The sequence below is a fragment of the Pseudophryne corroboree genome, chromosome 3, assembly GCF_028390025.1.
Source record: "Pseudophryne corroboree isolate aPseCor3 chromosome 3, aPseCor3.hap2, whole genome shotgun sequence".
NCBI lineage: Eukaryota > Metazoa > Chordata > Amphibia > Anura > Myobatrachidae > Pseudophryne > Pseudophryne corroboree.
This window is the reverse complement of record NC_086446.1, coordinates 66,445,716-66,464,366: the sequence shown is the minus strand read 5'-3', so window position 1 is coordinate 66,464,366 and position 18,651 is coordinate 66,445,716. Positions and strand designations below refer to the sequence as shown.

General features: G+C 45.6%; 1 protein-coding gene across 1 annotated transcript in view; it reads left to right on the top strand.

Annotated features, from left to right (window-relative positions):
• Window positions 1-328: 328 nt before the first annotated feature.
• LOC135054742 (oocyte zinc finger protein XlCOF6-like) overlaps window positions 329-18,651 on the top strand; it is a 50,958-nt gene continuing 32,635 nt past the window's right edge. Inside the window, exon 1 of the mRNA XM_063958039.1 lies at window positions 329-433. The gene's annotated coding sequence lies outside the window, so the exon portion shown is untranslated. The remainder of the gene's footprint in view (window positions 434-18,651) is intronic.

Here is an 18,651-nt window from a genome sequence, read left to right as displayed (position 1 = left end):
AGTTGCAGTTTTACACTTTCGATGTCATTCGTGATTGAACTTTGACCTTTTTCCGAAAATTACGAATGTTAGTAAATATACCCCACTGTGTGATAGATCCAGAGAGATGTCCCCGTCCTCTTTAGTGTCTGGATCATTCAGAGGAGAATCACAGGATCCCACAGGAGGATCATGTAGGTGGGATTTAGAGTCTCACCTAATTCCAAAGTGACATTATACTGTCTTCTGTAGAGAAGCCATGTGTGTCTTATACACTTATTATACTGTTTAATCTCCATTAAAGAAATCGGGTATTTTTACATTTATTGTTTTGTGGTTGATTCAGGTTGCAGCTCTTTTTTCGAGGTGAAGATAAAGACGGAGAAGAAGACACCTATGTGAGGGGTTGATCAGCAGTGCAAGGAGGAGGAAATCCCTACAGATATCAGCACAGGTGAGCGATACACACTTATTACAGAGAGAGTCCCATATTCTCCTTGTTCTGTCACTGCAACAATAACTTATACTACACCCTGCTATGTCAGTACAAACTAATGAGGGAAATGTATCTGCCCAGCAGGGGAGTCAGGAGCTATCAGCCTCTATTATACTCCTGCTCTCCTCCTCACATCATGTCACTGTGTGTTACCAGCCCAGAGATCTGACCAGTCTCCTCCTCACACTCTCTGGTGTATCTCATACATCAGGAGCCATCAGCCCCTATTTCTCTTATGTCCTAGAGGATGCTGGGGTCCAAATTAGTACGATGGGGTATAGATGGGTCTACTAGGATCCACTGGCACTTTAAGAGTTTAATAGTGTGGGCTGGCTCCTCCCTCTATGCCCCTCCTACCAGACTCAGTTTAGAAAATGTGCCTGCAGGAGCCGGTCACAGCTAGGGGAGCTCCTAGAGCTTCTTTAGTTTTATTTTTTAAGAGTCATTTAGGCACAGGGAAGCTGCTGGCAACAGCCTCCCTGCTCCGTGGGACTTAGGGGGGGAGTAGTGTCCAACCCTCTGAGGTTAATGGCCACTATCTCCGCTGACAGGACACTGAGCTCCTGAGGGTGATGATCGTTAGCCGTCCGAGGCGACCGCTCACTCCCGCAGCATGCCGCCATCCCCTAACAGAGCCAGAAGGTTTTGGTGGTGAATGTGTCACCGGCAACCCGACGGGCGGGGAGCCGGTGTGAATGGCGGCAACAGGGTGGGAGCACAGTACTGATACTGCGCTCCGGAAGGCTCAGCGGTACAGCAGGTGCGGCGCTATGAGGGATGCCCTGGGCCAGCGCAAATACCCTTACACTGGTCACTCAGGCTATCAGGGACTCAAGTAAACAATGCTAGCATAATACCACAGGCCGGTATAAAATTTAAAATAGTACGGGAAGACGCACCATGTTTAGGGGCGGAACCAGCAGTTCACCAGCGCCATTTTCTCCCTGCAGATCCACTTCCAGCGACGCTGACAGGGAGTGCTGTCCCTCCACACGACTCCAGCTATACTGTGCGGTACCAGGGGGTTGTAGAAGGTGGGGAGGCTGTAATTTCGCTGCGTAGTCTATTGAGGGTACACAGTCAGCGTGATAAAGCTAAATATTTATCTTATATAAAACCCTTTATGAGGTCTAAGAACACTGTACGCTTTTTACGTATGGAGTACCGTAAGGGTACGCTCGTTGCGTAACAATCGCTTAGCTGTGGTCGAGACGCTCAAGCGTCACGTTCGCTCACGGCCAAGAGATCACAGGCAGGCACGCTATTGGCTGCCGACTAACGTAATGATTCGCTATAGCGTAGCGGACGCTCGGGACCACGAGGAGATCACCAGCGGCGCTGACGCTCACAATGTTAAACCTTTATATCTAAACCATAAACAATGTAACATGCTGTGAAACCTTAGTGTAGAGATAGGGTGTAGATGCAACACAGTGTAACCTTATTAACTTAAAAGCTGTTTGAGCGTCACCGACGCTCTGAGAATACTTAACACTATAAGAAATACACAGATACCGTGCTTAGGGTCCAACGCCTAATGTATATATTATGAATGCTATACTTGCAAAAGAATTAATACAATACAAGTCATACACTACAATATAACATAGACTACCTAACCAGATAACTACACATGAAATACAATACAATACTATTACGTTTAAGGGATATTACGAGAGAAAGAGGAGAAGAGAGAGAGAGAGAGAGAGAGATATGGCCCATAACAACAAGGAAAGACAATATGATTGCGGAGAAAACTTACGCACAAAGGAAACGATCGCATGCGCCTCTGGACATCCAGCTCCCGATTTTCAGCAATGATAACCGTTGAAGAGTGAGAGCTGGATGTGGTCGGCTTGTCTATTTATGCCCCACACACAATACAATTCAATGGTCCCTACAATCTTATTGTTCATTGGACACAGGAATTCCTCCTCGCACTATAACAAAAGGTCATAGGTTGATTCATACAGGTGGGCTGTGACTATTTCCATCAGCTCAGGTGGGAGGGAAACTGGGTTTCCCGCCGCATGGATAATTAAGTGCAAATAATAGTAAATGGACATAAACTTCTTATGTCCATAACTATTCGCACGAGCGATTAATCCGCTCCAAACCAACACCGGAATATTGCTCTTTAAATATTCTTCCGATGGATACTAAACACCACTGTATGACTCCTGTTAGACCCTTCGTACAATACAAAGAGGGATCTCTCTGTCCAGGAACATGCTATATTAACTAAACTTTCAGAATCTATCAAAGGGACCATGATCTACAAAATACACTATATAGTGAAAATATGTAACGATTGAGTCGCACGCTACGATCACATAAACTCTACCGTAAATACGCATACCGTGTGCCTGCGGGTGCCCGCGACTGTGAGTATGCGCACGCACGGGAGAGCGTACGCATGCGCAGCGCGGACGTGTATGAGGTGCAAATATGGCAGTGTGTATAGAGATATTTTTCTGACTTTGACAGTCCACCCTTTGGCAGTCAATAATAACTGCCTCTTCCTAAAACATTTCAAAAAGAGAAAAATATATGTCAGAAGTTAATACATTTACATGGTTGGGTAGGGGAGGAGAGGAGAAGGTAGGAAAAAGGTATGACCTAGTGAGATAGCAGAAGCATGTGTGTATGAATCCGTGCTTGGGGGTCATGTATCATCGTGCCGTACGTGTTTTAAATCAAGCTTCGAGGTATTGCGAAGTATACATTTGAATTCCTTCTTATCCCGTGGTACGGGTCTGTGGATGGGCTGTCAAACTTTACCGAGCTCTTTTCGGTTGTGGTTGTAACAAAATGGGGGAGCACATTTTAGTTGATGATACATGAATGGGGGAGATATGTGATTGCTGATATCTGTGCCTGTATTCCCTATCGACTATGTGTGTCATTACCTGAGGGTTGTAGAAATGAAGATAAAGAACACTTATGGTAAATGCAGTGGTATTCTATGTCAGGTAAATGAACATTTGTCGGTTGAAGTCTTGTTCGGTGTCTGTTGAATGCAGTCTTCTTTGTGCTTTTGCCCATAAGGTGCGAGCAAAAGCTTTGTCAATGTCCATAGATTTACAAAAGTGTTGGGCTAGCGTAATTTTAAAATTTCTAGGGAAACTGGGGATCTATGGCAAAGTTCATCAAAAATCTGTATATCAGGTTGTCAAAACTTCTTCTTTAATCCATCTGTTGTCTGTATATCGGCTCATCAAATTCCTCGTCCAAGTGGGTCTTTTTACCTTGGAGGAAACGGAAAAACAGGTGAAAGAAACGGACCGTAGAAATCGCATTTTCATCACATCATTGTTTCTACATTTGGGTCATAAATCAGATCCATGGGAATTACAGTTTCCTCACTCCTCAGACTCATTACCCTAGTACGACGATTGCACTTCATTAAAGCCTGACTGCATCTAAATATTAAACCAATTGATATGACAACACCTAAGATACATAGGAGAAACTTCCCAACATCCATTATGACTCCTTGAGCCCATTCTCCTAAACCAGAAAACCAATTTCGCGGGTTCAACCATGACACCCAACCAGTCAGCTCATTACCTACAGCAGCAAGAGTGAGATTGTGTCTCCTGCGAAATTCCCACTTCAGTTGGAGAATATCGTCCATCTTTTGGTCTATAACCTCGACCGGGTCCTCGGTGCTATTCGTAATATATGTGCAACATTTCACGCCGTATTGTGTTGCCAGTGTGACACAATATCCGCCTGTCACTGCTGTGAGGTAATTAAGAACCATTCTATGCTGTACCAGTTCTGTTTTATAAGCTTGAAGCTCTCTTCCAGTATACCTAAAAGTGTCATCATACATTTCTGTGATATTGTCTAACAAATTTGCGAGCGCAGAAATGTATTTATAATTCAACACTCCTCTGGCGGTGCGAGTGATGTCTAACGCAAGTAGAAACTGAATCCCGCTGGATTCATGGATCATGTCAGAGGCCGGATGCTCTGTTCTTTCTATCAGGTGCCGTTTAACTACGTGCTCGTAGTGGGTGTGAGTATAAGGAGCTTGGGCAACACGGTGTATATCTTTCATTTTGGCATGTGATACAGTCATTACCTCAGGCAGTACTTTTCCAATATAACACAATCCTTCAGAGTTTGGGGCAAGCCACTTATACGCCTTTCTCCCGCATATGAAATATGCATCATCGGGGAGAACATATGGGACGGAGTAGGACATAACCATATTACACATCTTCCATGTGAAATCTCCTAACCCTAATTCTCCCATCTGTCTAGTACACGTATCAGCTTGTACGATATGTGCACAGTATCCTGGTGATACCTCTCCAACTCTCGTAATCCTATTTCCTAAGGTATACCTATACCGGAAAGATTTTCCTCTACTGGCTATGTGGCGTATAAGCTCTGTATCTGTAGGCATTCTATCTGCTCTATGCGAAAAGGTCATGGTTTGGTTACTCCATGACACTTCCCAATTTCCCGGCTTTCGGGGATTGGAGATGTTAAAACATAATAGGGACCTATCCACATGGTATTGGTGGAGCTTCAAACTAGGAGGGCTGGAGATATTAAACCTCCTGTCCACCGGTCTCCCACCACTTAACTCAAGTACCTCCCCTAACGTTAAAGGAAATGGTACTAGCCCTGATTTGCTATGACCTTGAGGTACTTGAGAGCATACCCAACAATCTGTTTTATTTAACACACTACCCACTAAGGAGTGATAGTCACTCAATGGATGCCGGTCCATATGGATATTAAAACTGGATTGGCATTTCTTAATGCACCCATCCTCCACTACGTTGTCACAGAGCCTACAGATACAGTTTTCTTCAGCTAACAATCCTTCACAATTCCTTCTATTGTCAATGCTATCGGATCGTTTTCTGATACTCGCCTTTACTTGTTGGTTAAGTTGTTCTTGGAAAACTACGCCTCCATTTTTATCATCAGAACCCATTCCAGAACCTCTCTCGACCTCCATGGTACTCTCGCCGGAACAGACTGCTCTGATCAACATCATGGTCAACAGGAAAATCCGGATCACAGTCTCTTGGGGCAAGTCCATCTTGTAGGAGGAAACGGAGAAGAATGAGAAGGGGGGAAAAATAATTTGAGGGAGAGGGGATGGGAAGTTGGAGAAAAACAATAAAAGGGAACAGGGGATCGACAACTGCTTTTGGTCTTGTGATTTTCAATGCTCAGGTGCCGCCTCAATCCTCCTGGAACAGACACTCCAGTGATACAACCTCTACCGTCTGTTCCTTATCACGGGACCTCTCTGGATCAGCAACCTTCTTACAGTGGGACGAATGAACCCAAGTCTCTCTCTCAGCAACCTTCAATGCTGTAGTGCTAGTCAATAAGACCTGGTATGGTCCTTCCCATCTGTCAATAAGGCAACCTGAGCGTAGAAAATTCCGTATCATTACATAATCCCCAGGTTCAATGTCATGACAATTACTATCTGGTAAATCAGGAATCACTAACTTCAGATTATCATTTTGATTCCTTAACTGTTTACTCATGTTAATCAAGTATTTTACAGTCACTTCATTGTTACACTTCAAATCATCCTGAGGGTTAATCATAACATGCGGTTGTCGACCAAACAAGATTTCAAAGGGAGACAGATTAAGAGGGGACCTGGGAGTGGTTCTGATGCTGTACAGTACAATGGGTAAAGCTTCTGGCCATGTCAATCCTGTCTCTGCCATCACTTTACTCAGTTTATTTTTAATAGTGCTGTTCACTCTTTCCACTTTCGCACTCGCCTGTGGACGGTATGGAGTGTGCAGCTTGCTATCAATTCCCATCAACTTACACATTCCTTGAAAGACATCACCTGTAAAATGGGTACCCCTATCACTTTCGATAATTCTAGGGATACCATATCTACATACAAATTCCTGCACAATTTTCTTAGCAGTAAACATAGCGGTATTTGTAGCCGCAGGAAATGCTTCAACCCAATTTGAGAAAACATCTATACAAACAAGTACATATTTCAAATTCCGACAAGGGGGTAATTGTATAAAGTCAATCTGTATTACCTGGAAAGGGCCGCCGGCAGGTGGGATATGAGATGGTTCTGTAGGTATTGCCTTTCCGATGTTCTTTCTCAAACAGGTAAGGCATGACATTGCTCTTTTACTCGCATGAGATGAAAATCCTGGGGCACACCAATATGCTCTTACCAACTTGCACATCCCTTCCTTGCCCAGATGAGTCAGCCCATGAGCTGCCTCAGCTAAACATGGAAGGTATGCTCTGGGGGCCACTGGTTTACCGTGTCCATCCGTCCAGAGTCCTGAGGACTCCTGGCCATATCCTTTTGCCTTCCAGACTGCCTTTTCCTGTGTGGAACACAAATTTTGCATCTCACACAACTTCTGTGTGTTGATGGTATTAAATACCATCAGTTGTGTGGTGTCTGTCTGTCTGGGGGTACCGGCTGCTAACTTAGCAGCTTCGTCTGCTCGGCTGTTACCAAGTGATACTGGGTCCTGGCTATATGTGTGTGCTTTACACTTGATAACAGCCACTCTGTCGGGTTCCTGTATCGCTGTTAGAAGCCTTTTTATGTGAGCTGCATGTGCTATCGGTGTACCAGCTGCCGTCATGAAATTTCTGAGGCGCCATAGGGCTCCGAAATCATGGACTACCCCGAATGCGTATCTAGAATCGGTGTAGATATTGGCTGATTTGCCCTTAGCCAATTCACATGCTCTGGTTAGGGCGACCAGTTCAGCAACCTGGGCTGAGTGAGGTGGGCCTAGCGGTTCCGCTTCTATGGTGCCTTGGTCATCTACGACTGCGTATCCAGTACACAAGTCTCCCGAGTCTGACTGTCTGTGACAACTACCGTCCGTGTAGAAAGTTAGATCTACATCTTCCAGTGGATTGTCACTGATGTCAGGCCTTGCGGTAAAATTTTGGGTCAAATATTCCATACAATCATGTGTGTCTTCCTTTGTGTTAAATTCTCCTTCCCCACCACTCTCATCCTCCACCCTTTGTGCCTGTCCAGGCACACCTGGGAGATATGTTGCAGGATTTAATGCACTGCATCTCCTTATGGTGATGTTTACGGGGGTTATTAGTGCCAATTCCCATCTTGTAAACCGCGCTGATGAGACGTGCCTGGTTTGGGCAGAATTTAGCAAGGCTGACACTGCATGTGGTGTATGAATTGTGAGGTTGTGACCTAGCACTACGTCTTCGCTTTTCGTTACTAGCAATGCTATCGCAGCAACGCTTCGCAAGCATGTGGGGAGGGATCGCGCTACCGTGTCTAGCTGAGCGCTGTAGTATGCTACTGGCCTGCTGGCATCACCGTGCTTTTGGGTTAGGACGCCTGCCGCGCAACCAGCACTTTCTGTTCCGTATAGTTCAAAGGGTTTCCCATAGTCTGGCATACCTAATGCTGGTGCCTGCGTTAGGCACTGTTTAAGTCTCTCAAATGCCGTCTCAGACTCGTCTGTATGCGAAATCCGATCAGGTTTGTTTGAGGAGACCATCTCCTGCAAGGGTAACGCTAGAATGGAAAACCCTGGGATCCAATTACGGCAATACCCACACATTCCTAAAAATGTTCTGATCTGTTGCTGGGTTTGTGGCAGAGTCATGTCTCTAATTGCTTGAATTCTATCAGCGGTCAGGTGTCTCAGTCCTTGTGTTAGACAGTGTCCCAAATATTTTACCTTAGTTTGGCATAATTGCAACTTGTCTTTGGAAACCTTGTGTCCTGTGTCTGAAAGATGAAACAGGAGCTGTTTCGTATCCTTCAGGGATGCTTCCAATGAATCAGAACACAGCAGTAGATCATCCACGTACTGTATTAATACTGATCCACTCTCTGGTTGAAAAGACTGTAAACAATCATGCAAAGCCTGGGAAAAGATACTTGGACTGTCTATGAAACCTTGTGGTAATCGAGTCCATGTGTATTGGACTCCTCTGTATGTGAATGCAAACAAATATTGACTGTCAGGGTGCAGAGGTACCGAAAAGAAAGCGGAGCAGAGGTCAATAACAGTGAAAAATTTCGCAGTGGGCGGGATTTGCATAAGGATGACAACTGGATTTGGCACTACGGGGAACTGACTCTCAACTATTTTGTTAATCCCCCTTAGATCCTGCACTAGCCTGTAACCCCTCCCCCCACTCTTTTTCACAGGGAAGATGGGACTATTGGCAGTGCTGGACGTTCTTACCAGAATGCCCTGTTGTAGCAAGCGCTCTATTACTGGGTAAACCCCTAACTCCACCTCTGGCTTCAGAGGGTACTGTGGGATTTTTGGAGCTATCCTACCATCTTTTACTTGTACAACTACCGGAGCTACGTTTGCCATTAATCCAGTGTCCTGTCCATCTTTAGTCCAAAGTGACTCTGGTATCTGAGATGTCATTTCTTCTACTTGGGAGGGAGTCCTATTTGTCATAATGGTATGTGACATTAATTTTGATGGGGAGTCTAACATGTCTCGCACTTCCTGGGCGTGATTCTCAGGTATGTCCAAGAATACACCTTCAGGAGTACAATAAATGACGCACTCCATTTTACACAGTAAGTCTCTTCCCAGGAGATTAGTCGGTGCCGATGCAGCCAGCAAAAAGGAATGCTTGGTATGTAAAGGCCCTACTGTAATCTCGGCTGGCTTGCTAACAGGGTAATGCTGGACTACTCCTGTTACTCCCATGGCTGGAATTGTCCTACCAGTGGTTCTCATGCCCACTGTCGAATTTATCACTGATTTGGCCGCCCCCGTATCTACAAGAAAGTTTAATGATTTACCAGCTACATTAATTGCAACTTCGGGTTCACTTCCAAGGCTTGCAATCAATTTTACTGGCTGCAGATTACAGGTATGGCCACACCCCTATTGGGTATGGTGACCTCCCTGAATCCCGCTGGCAGCAACTACTTGTGAGGGAGTTAGCTGGGAACTACCAGAGGCGTGCCAGTCTCTGTTCGGGGGGTATCTTTTTGTTTCCCCTGTATGTGGCTCATAACTCCGTCTCTGTGGACCCTGATCCCAATGTCGTGTGTCGTGTCGTTGTCTAGGGGGTTGATAGGATTTTTGTACATTTCTCGATCTACAGTCTCGTGCAAAGTGTCCCTGTTTGTGACAAAAATAACAAGTTACCACATTTGACTTACCCACAGGGTTTGGTGATATTAACACAGGCTGTTTTGTGGTCAGGGCCTGTATACTTACTGACATTAACTTATCACCTTGTGACTCCCTGTGTCTGGTGATATTCCGGTCGTGATCAATAGCAGCCTCTCTCAAAGTAGCCACAGACAGACCTCGCCAACATGGTTGTGTGGTCTGTACCCTAGTCTTTAATGACTCTTTTAAACCATCCATCAGTACCGATACTGCTACTTCTCGATGGTTTATGTTTGTTCTAATGTCCTCTATGCCTGTGTATTTTGCCATCTCTGATAATGCTCTGTGAAAATATTCTGCAGCTGTTTCTGACTCCTTTTGTTTAATGGAGAATATCTTGTTCCATTTAACTACCGCTGGGAAATACTCCTTTAACTGTAAGCTTATTCTTTTTACATTATCATTGTTGTACACATCTGTAAGAGGTACATCCTGATCTAATCCACAGTCAACTAAAAATTGAGTTGCGTCGACATTGGAGGGTAAACAAGCTCTTAGCAGTACTTGCCAATCTTTATTATTGGGCTCTAAAGTGTTTCCTAGGTCTCTGATGTATTTTTGGCTAGCAACTAAATCTTTTCTAGGGTCAGGGAATTCAGACACTATGGTCCTTCATTCCATTCGGGTAAACGGGCTATACATGGCGATGTTCCTAACAGGAGTGACTCCTGAAGTGTCCGTTTTCCCATTTGGCACTACTATTACCTTAACAGGATTAATTCTAACAACATCATTCTGTGTAGATTCTGCAGTTTGTGGTGAAATAGTTTCAGCATAGTGTATGGTGCCGTACTTACCCGTTGATACGACCTCACCTGTCCCTCCGCTAGGGGGCTTTGTTACTAATCTTATGGGTTGGGCCGTGCCTACTGTTGTTTCTGATATGGTGGCTGCTAGAGAGAGCGCTGATATTGTTGCCGATTCGTCCTCTTGATCACACTCCTGGGGAAAGTTCAAAACAGGGTACAACTTGCACGGGTTAATACTTGCATTGGTTAATTGGTTAACATTATCTTTAACATTTACACAGTTGCTAAGTGTTTGTTTGTTACACCTTAGTGCGTCATTCTCCGCAACCAATTTCTCTCCCGGTATGTATGGTGGCGGTGGGGCCGTGGCTATCAGTTTCCTGATAGAGCCAGATCCCGCCGCCTGAGCCAATCCTCTCTGTATGTCACCCTCCTGTTGCCACAACTGCAAATAATCATAATGCTTGATTCGTCTCTTTGCTGATTTAATGAGACATATCCTTCTCCTTAAATTCGTTAACACTTCTGTGCTGAAGCTACCTACTCTTGGGAATTTCTCCCCGTCATGTACTGTCATTCTCTCCCATTCATCACATAAAGCTTCAGTGTGACTTCCGTACTTTTCACACATTACGTACCTTGCCGACCCGACTGGTCGGTTTATAGAATCAACCCGAACCGAGGTTGATCGCCCCCTTCCTGAACAACTGGCCCCCATAATTTGCAGGTGTTACGGAACCTTACAAAAAACCAAGATATTCACGATAGGTTGGCGGTGAAGTTTACCGAGCACCTCACTCACTCGCCCACGCCGACCAATACGACCTGATCACACTGATATAGTGCTGGCGTACTCGACCCAGGGCCCCTATTAACCTTTGTTTACTGGAACATGTGGGTGTGATCCGCAGAGCATTAACCCTTTCCAGTAAAGGTGTGGTTGTCAGATAGTTCCTGAGTGACCAGCGAACTTCCCTTTTTGAAAAAATAAAAAATTACACAAATCACGTTAGAATGTACAAATAGCGTTTATGACCTTCGTACACAAATAGTACCGGTCAGGTTTACTAATGCACACAATTACGTGCGGTACAATCGTTCAGCACATAAGCAACTAATCTTATGTACGGAGCGACCAGTGGAATCGAAAATTGCGGCTGCGAATTCCTTCAGCAAGAGCTTGTATGGCCTATATGGGTGTTGCACCAACCCTTTTTTTTTGGTGTTGTGCCTGTGGACTCTATAGCGGACTTCCTTGTCTGCTGTACCTAGACCTCCTGGTCTGTTATGCGACCTCCTGGTCTGACCTCCTGGTCTGTTACAGTATGACCTCCTGGTCTGCTACACTCTAATGCTCAAATTTTATGTTTAACCAAGGATGCCTCCCTAGCCACCGTGCATGTCACTTACACGTATGTACCTTCACGAGAACTCGATGATTTCTTTTGGTTCAATCCTCAAAATTGTAAAAACAAACACTCACTCACCACATATACACTTTTGTTTCTATTTCTATTTCTGCGCAGAAATTTCTCTTTAGACCAGATGTGTTACAAATTAGGAGAAGGATCTATTAATTTAAATTTCGAATTTAAAATAGATTTGCGCTACTTATCGCCTGTTGCGCTATTTATCGCCTGTTGCGTTATTTAAAAATCAACACTATCGTGTGACTTGAGTTACGTGGGCGTACTCAGACGCTCCGTTGCGTAATTTACGCTGCGTGCGTCGGCCTTTGCGTACGCGAGTCTCTCCCTTTGTTAGAGACACGTGTACACCAGTCTTTGTCCACCGTAACACAACTAACACGTTTTATCAATGTATATGATCCTCGATCATCTACCGCACACCACACCAATCTCTCCTTTTACCTTTAGGTAGAGCTGTGTGTATTTCTATACCTTAACTGTATTACCTTTACTCTTTAACTATGAAATAGCGGCAAATCTCTCTTAGTACGTTTATCAATTATACAATGGCAAACAGGAGAGTGATATATGAAAATACACGAATGAAAAGAAATGCAGATATGCGTGCGTGTGTACGCAAGACAGAAATAAACAGTTTTAAAAAGACACTATCGTTTTGTTCTTACCTCCGGTCCCGGATTCCTTCAGCACCCTTTACTAAGCGAAGCAGACGCTTATCCAAACAGCACTACGAGGAATATGACCTCCCGCCCTTTGCTGCTGGATAATGTCTGCTGAAATTACCTAGTGCAGATATGTGAAGGACGGGCGAGCCGCCAATTGATAAAGCTAAATATTTATCTTATATAAAACCCTTTATGAGGTCTAAGAACACTGTACGCTTTTTACGTATGGAGTACCGTAAGGGTACGCTCGTTGCGTAACAATCGCTTAGCTGTGGTCGAGACGCTCAAGCGTCACGTTCGCTCACGGCCAAGAGATCACAGGCAGGCACGCTATTGGCTGCCGACTAACGTAATGATTCGCTATAGCGTAGCGGACGCTCGGGACCACGAGGAGATCACCAGCGGCGCTGACGCTCACAATGTTAAACCTTTATATCTAAACCATAAACAATGTAATATGCTGTGAAACCTTAGTGTAGAGATAGGGTGTAGATGCAACACAGTGTAACCTTATTAACTTAAAAGCTGTTTGAGCGTCACCGACGCTCTGAGAATACTTAACACTATAAGAAATACACAGATACCGTGCTTAGGGTCCAACGCCTAATGTATATATTATGAATGCTATACTTGCAAAAGAATTAATACAATACAAGTCATACACTACAATATAACATAGACTACCTAACCAGATAACTACACATGAAATACAATACAATACTATTACGTTTAAGGGATATTACGAGAGAAAGAGGAGAAGAGAGAGAGAGAGAGAGAGATATGGCCCATAACAACAAGGAAAGACAATATGATTGCGGAGAAAACTTACGCACAAAGGAAACGATCGCATGCGCCTCTGGACATCCAGCTCCCGATTTTCAGCAATGATAACCGTTGAAGAGTGAGAGCTGGATGTGGTCGGCTTGTCTATTTATGCCCCACACACAATACAATTCAATGGTCCCTACAATCTTATTGTTCATTGGACACAGGAATTCCTCCTCGCACTATAACAAAAGGTCATAGGTTGATTCATACAGGTGGGCTGTGACTATTTCCAACAGCTCAGGTGGGAGGGAAACTGGGTTTCCCGCCGCATGGATAATTAAGTGCAAATAATAGTAAATGGACATAAACTTCTTATGTCCATAACTATTCGCACGAGCGATTAATCCGCTCCAAACCAACACCGGAATATTGCTCTTTAAATATTCTTCCGATGGATACTAAACACCACTGTATGACTCCTGTTAGACCCTTCGTACAATACAAAGAGGGATCTCTCTGTCCAGGAACATGCTATATTAACTAAACTTTCAGAATCTATCAAAGGGACCATGATCTACAAAATACACTATATAGTGAAAATATGTAACGATTGAGTCGCACGCTACGATCACATAAACTCTACCGTAAATACGCATACCGTGCGCCTGCGGGTGCCCGCGACTGTGAGTATGCGCACGCACGGGAGAGCGTACGCATGCGCAGCGTGGACGTGTATGAGGTGCAAATATGGCAGTGTGTATAGAGATATTTTTCTGACTTTGACAAGCGCCAGGCAGTTCTTATATAACTGTCTCTGGGGCGCTGTGTGTGCTGGAGCCAAACTCTGTCTCTCTCTGAAGGTACGTGAGGGAAACTGTGTCTGACATTTTCCTGTGTGTGTGTATGCAAATTCTCACATAACCATGTCCAGGGACTCTGTGTCTTATGCTGCAGAGGAGGTATCTTCTCCAGAGGAATCCATTTCATGTACCCAGGAATGTAATATCATGTCACAGACTTCTGAATCTGAGCCACAATGGCTGGCTTCCATTAAGGCAGGCATTCCCAACCACGGTCCTCAAGGCACACCAACAGTGCAGGTTTTAGTGATAGCCAGGCTTCAGCACAGGTGACTTAATTAGTAGCTCAGTTATTTTGATTTAACCATCTGTGCTGCAGCCTGGATATCACTAAAACCTGCACTGTTGGTGTGCCTTGAGGACCGTGGTTGGGAATGCCTGCATTAAGGAAATGTTATCTCAGATTTCTACTAGGGTGGCCCATACTGAGACTAAAACTCAGGTTTTAAGGAAATCTATGGAAGTTTGGTCGGGTTCTGTTCCCTATACTTCTAAATCCCCTAGCATATACCCAAAGAAACGTGCACTTGCCCAGATTATGCAAGCCGACACGGATACCGACTCTGACACGGCAGACGGTGATGGGGATGTGCTGAGGGAGGCGGCATCCCTTGCAAATGGGGTGCAGCTCATGATTGAGGCCATTAGGGATGTGTTACACATTACTGACCCACCACCTGAGCAGGTTGAGGAGGCGTACTTCACAGACCATAAGAAAGCCTCACTAACCCTCCCTGCGTCTAAAGAATTAAACACTTTATTTGAAAAGTCCTGGGAAACCCCGGAGAAAAAATTCCAGATCCCAAAGAGGGTTCTGGTTGCTTTTTCCTTCCCTGAGGAGGATAAGAAAAAATGGAAAAACCCATCCATAGATGACACATCTGTCTCCAGACTGTCTAAAAAGGTGGTTTTACCTGTCCCTGGATCTACCGCGTTAAAAGAACAGTCTGATCGTAAGATTGACACTACTGTCAAATCCATATACACTGCTTCAGGAGTGGCGTTGAGGCCCACTATTGCCTGTGCATGGATTTCTAAAGCCATAGTAAAGTGGTCAAGCACATTACTAGAGGACTTAGATACGATGGATAGAAGTGACATTGAACTGTTTTTACGTAACATCCAGGATTCTGCGGGTTTCATGGTGGAGTCCATGAAGGACCTGGGTTCTGTCTCAGCACGCAGGGGACTCTGGCTGCGCCAATGGTCGGCAGACGCGGAATCCAGGAAAAGTGTGGAGAACCTACCCTTCATAGGTCATGCTCTATTTGGGGATGCGTGGATTTCCACGGCAACCGCGGGTAAGTCGACCTTTCTTCCCTCAGCTGCTCCTTATACGAAAAAAAAACTTTTCTTCATCAACATCGCAGTCCTTTTGGACCGCAAAGACAAAAAAGTCCAAACCTTCTACCACCTTCTTTAGAGGTGGTCAGGCAAAACCCAAGAAGCCTGCACCTGCAGGTTCCCAGGACCAGAAGCCTGCTTCTGGTTCCTCAAAATCCTCAGCATGACGGTGGACCACACAGCCTGGAGAAACGGGCTGGTGAGTGCGAGACTCAGAGGTTTCGACCACGTCTGGGTGTCGTCCGGCCTGGTTACAGGATATTGTATCCCAGGGGTATAGACTGGAGTTTCAAGAACTCCCGCCTCACCGATTTCTTCAAATCAGGCTTGCCAGCTTTGAGAGAAAGGGCTATCCTACAGGAAGCCATCCAAAAATTGAAAAAGTCAGAGGTCATTGTTCCAATTCCACCTCATATGCAACACATGGGTTACTATTCAAATCTTTTCGTGGTACCGAAACCAGATGGTTCGGTCAGACCGATTTTGAACCTGAAATCGTTAAACCCTTATCTGAGGGAGTTCAAATTCAAAATGGAGTCTCTGAGAGTGGTGATCTCAGGTCTGGAGGAGGGAGAGTTTCTGATATCCCTAGATATCAAGGATGCCTACCTCCACATTCCGATTCGGCCGCTGTATCAGGCTCATCTCAGATTTGTACTATTAGACAGTCACTATCAGTTCCAGGCACTGCCATTCGGTCTCTCCACGGCACCGAGGGTTTTCACCAAGGTGATGGCAGAGATGATGGTTCTCCTCCGCACACAGGGAGTGAACATAATTCCATATCTGGACGATCTGCTAATAAAGGCTTCGTCCAGGGAGAAGTTGTTGCAGTCCATTGCTCTCATAACTCATCTGCTCGGGTAACATGGGCCCTCATTTTGAGTTGATCGCTAGCTGCTTTCGGTCGCAGCGCGGCGATTAGGTGAAAAAGCAGAATTTTTGCGCATGCGTACGGGCCGCAGTACGCACGCGCAAAGTACTTTCACACAAAACTATGCAGTTTTACACAAGGTCGAGCAACGCTTTTCTGTCGCTCTGTTGATCGGTGAGTGATTGACAGGAAGTGGGTGTTTCTGGATGGTAACTGGCCGTTTTCAGGGAGTGTGCTAAAAAATGCAGGCGTGACAGGTAAAAACGCAGGCGTGCCAGGGGAAACGGGGGAGTGGCTGGCCGAACGCAGGGCGTGTTTGTGACGTCAACGCAGGAACTAAGCGATCAACTCGGAATGAGGGCCATGGTTGGCTCCTGAACCTTCCAAAGTCACATTTGGAGCCAATAGAGAGATTGTCTTTCCTGGGGATGATCCTCGACACGGAAGTGCAGAGAGTGTTTGAACTGGTGGAGAAATCGTTGGTGATACAATCAATGGTCCGGGATGTCTTGAAGCCTACCCGGGTATCGGTTCATCAGTGCATTCACCTTCTGGGGAAGTTGGTGGCCTCCTACGAGCCTCTATAGTTCGGAAGATTTCGTGCTCGGTCCTTCCAACTGGATCTCCTAGACAAGTGGTCGGGATCTCACCTAAACATGCACTAGAGGATACGTCTGTCGCGAAATCAAGGATTTCACTCCTCGGGTGGCTGCAAATGCGTCACCTTCTGGAGGGCCGCAGGTTCGGGGTTCAGAACTGGATCCTTCTAACCACGGATGGAAGTCTCAGGGGTTGGGGCGCAGTCATTCAAGGGGAAACCTTCCAAGGAAGGTGGTCAAGTCTGGAATCCATTCTTTAAACATTCTGGAACTGAGAGCCGTATACAACAGTCTTCTCCAAGCGGCACATCTTCTGCAAAATCAGGCCATTCAAGTACAGTCGGACAATGTGACGACGGTGGCCTACATAAACCGACAGTGCTAACAAGAATCCTCCTCTGGACAGAAAAGCACACAGTGGCGCTGTCAGCAATCTTCCTTCCAGGAGTGGACAACTGGGAAGCAGACTTTCTCAGCAGGCACGATCTCCATCCAGGAGAATGGGGCCTCCATCCGGAGGTGTTCACAGAGGTGACCAGTCTTTGGGTCGTGCCTCAAATAGACATGATGGCTTCACATCTCAACAAGAAACTTCTGAGGTACTGTTCCAGGTCGAGAGACCCACAAGCAGTGGCGGTGAATGCCCTGGTAACACCATGGGTGTTCACGTCAGTGTATGTGTTCCCTCCACTTCCTCTCATTCCAGGAATTCTAAAACTCATAAAGAGAACAAGGGTTCAGGCAATTCTCATTGCTTCGGACTGGCCAAGGAGAGCTTGGTACGGGGATCTTCTGGACTTACTGCTGGAAGATCCGAGACATCAGCCTCTATTATACTCCTGCTCTCCTCCTCACATCATGTCACTATGTGTTACCAGCCCAGAGATCTGACCAGTCTCCTCCTCTCACTCTCTGGTGTATCTCATACATCAGAAGCCATCAGCCCCCATTATACTCCTGCTCTGCTCCTCACATCATGTCACAGTGTGTTACCAGCCCATAAATCTGACCAGTCTCCTCCGTACACTCTGCTGTATCTCATACATCAGGAGCCATCAGACCCTATTATACTCCTGCTCTCCTCCTCATATCATGTCACTATGTGTTACCAGCCTAGAGATCTGACCAGTCTCCTCCCCACACACTCTGGTGTATCTCATACATCAGAAGCCATCAGCCCCCATTATTCTCCTGCTCTCCTCCTCACATCATTTCACAGTGTGTTACCAGCCCAGAGATCTGACCAGTCTCCTCCCCACACTCTCTGGTGTATCTCATACATCAGAAGCCATCAGCCCCCATTATACTCCTGCTCTCCTCCTCACCTCCTCACATCATGTCACTGTGTGTTACCAGCCTAGAGATCTGACCAGTCTCCTCCTCACACTCTCTGGTGTATCTCATACATCAGGAGCCATCAGCCTCTATTATATACTCCTGCTCTCCTCCTCACATCATGTCACTGTGATCTGACCAGTCTTCTCTCCTTCTCATTATCAAACTTCTTATTTCTTCCATTTGTACAAAACAAGTCTCTAACTGTAAAGTCATTTATATAATAATTCTATGAGGTCTATCCCATCTCCAACATGCCTGTCAAACCACTCCCACTGCTAGAGAGATGGGTCAGACCTAACTAGAGAGGAGTATCCGCTGGGTTGCCCGGAACAGAAGTATGGGATCGAGCATGATGGGAAGGAGCTTGGGGTGAAGG